Below are 2,052 nucleotides of genomic sequence, written 5' to 3'. Positions count from 1 at the left end.
ACACACACACACACACACAGAAGCAAGGTATCTACACACAGTCACACACACACACAACACAGAAGCAAGGTATCTACACACAGTCACACACACACACACATACTCACACATGCAAAGACACATGTGACATGCTCTTAAAAATAAGATAAAATAAAATAAATCTTTAAATGAAAGAGTTGGCACAGATGTGATACACCATGAGTCTCAGTTTGTTGGTGGGAGGAAGCTGTCTGAGAGACACTTTCTGAAGCAGCCCCTCCCCTCCACGGGAAAGTTGACTGTACATCTAACTTGTGCCGGAGGCAAAAATGCATAGAATGATGCCCACTCTTGGGCCCCAGGAGATGTGTACAAGAGTGTTCCCAAGAACTATTCATAACACTGGAAACGAGCCTGCCAACCATCAGGGGGAGAATGCATAAGTAAATCAATGTGTATTTATAGAATGGAATGCTGGGGTGAGGGAAATAAATGAAACAAGAAGCAAGTGGCATATGTGGTGGTTCTGTTTATATAGTGTTCAAAAACAGCACTCTGTGGGGTAGGGTGGTGGTAAGGAAGTTATTACCCAGCTTCAGGATAATGGGTTGCCTTCGGGTAATTTTCTAAGAGATTGCAAAAGAAAGCATTGTTTCTAAAGAGGGGAGGTATGCCAACATTTATATAGTGTATCCACTGTACATAGGTTTTCTTTCTCTGTCTCTCTGTCTTTCTCTGTCTCTCTGTCTCTGTCTCTCTGTCTCTCTCTTTCCTCTCTCAGCTCTCAGAAGGTTTTCTTTCTCTGTCTCAGTCTCTCTGTCTTTCTCTGTCTCTCTGTCTCTGTCTCTGTCTCTCTGTCTCTCTCTTTCCTCTCTCTCTCAGCTCTCAGAGTTATCACACCTGCTGCCTAAGAAGAAGTACAAGCAGTATTCATGGAAAAGTCATTTAACCAAAATTAAAGTGTCCAGGGAAGGCAAACGAGAATTACAGAGATGTGTTTTATACTCGTGGGGAAGTAGTAGCTCCAGTAAGGAAGGTGAGGACAAAGGTCCATGAACATGGTCTACCTCCAGAACAGAGAGAAGCCAGAGTAACTGGATTTAGAGAGTGAGTAATGCTGCAGGGAACAGAGAAGGCTGCTCTCAGAGACCCTGGGAGTCTGGTTAAGGAGTATGAATTTTGTCTAGAAACTAAAGATTTTCAAACGTTGTAGACTTGGACAGAGGCTACCTCTGCACTTATGCTATATCCATCTAGACTCCCCCTCTGCCTCATGCTCCTGTTGATGGCCTGCTGATCCTTAGCCTTGCTCAGACATAACCTCCAGTTCCTTCTATTTTCCCACACAAGGCTGTGGCTGGATAAGGTGAGTGAGATGCCTGTGGTGCAAAGTTGAAGGACATACTGAGCATGAGAGTCATGTCTGAGGGGCTGTCTTGTGCATGTAGTTGCTTGCCTACTTCTATGACCCCTAAGTCAGCCTGCAAATGAGTTTCCAGTCCTCCCCTGCCCTCTTTAGTCATAAGCCTTGGCTCTTTCACCATCCTCTTCCCATGCTGCCCAGTTTTTACTTTCCACTCTATCTCAGCTTTTCATGGCCAAGCCAGGTGAGAGAGCCACACATAAAAAGATAATTAGCCACAGGAGCCAAGAAATCAGGACCATGTGAGCCATGTTAATCACATGTTCAAAGAGTTTGGAGGAATGGGGCCAGGTGGGATTTGGATGGATGGCGAGTGGGAAAGAAAGCTTTATGGGCTGAGAGAACTGGAACAATCTTGTGCCAAGAAACAAGAACTCATTATTGTCACAAGGACACCCAACTGAAGGGGGCATGGCTATGAAGTGCAAGACTGGGGACATCACTACCCACCAATCTACCCTACCCATGGTTAATACAACCAGTACATTTTTTCCCTCTGGTAAAAGTCTCAGAATCCTGAGCTGGGCTGGCCTACGACAAGCTCAGTCAGCAAAGTGCTTACATGAGGACCTGAGTTTAGTCTCCAGAATCCTGGCTTGGAAGGAAGGAAGGAAGGAAGGAAGGAAGGAAGGAAGGAAGGAAGGAAGGAA

The 2,052-nt window shown here is 45.3% G+C and overlaps 1 protein-coding gene across 1 annotated transcript in view; it reads left to right on the top strand.

Moving 5' to 3' along the window:
- The window catches only part of Galnt18 (polypeptide N-acetylgalactosaminyltransferase 18), a 301,481-nt gene that overhangs the window by 241,539 nt on the left and 57,890 nt on the right, over positions 1–2,052 (top strand). The gene's annotated exons all lie outside the window — the stretch shown is intronic.

Source organism: Grammomys surdaster, unplaced genomic scaffold, assembly GCF_004785775.1.
Source record: "Grammomys surdaster isolate TR1022 unplaced genomic scaffold, NIH_TR_1.0 184, whole genome shotgun sequence".
Lineage (NCBI taxonomy): Eukaryota > Metazoa > Chordata > Mammalia > Rodentia > Muridae > Grammomys > Grammomys surdaster.
This window is presented reverse-complemented; position numbering and strand designations above follow the sequence as displayed.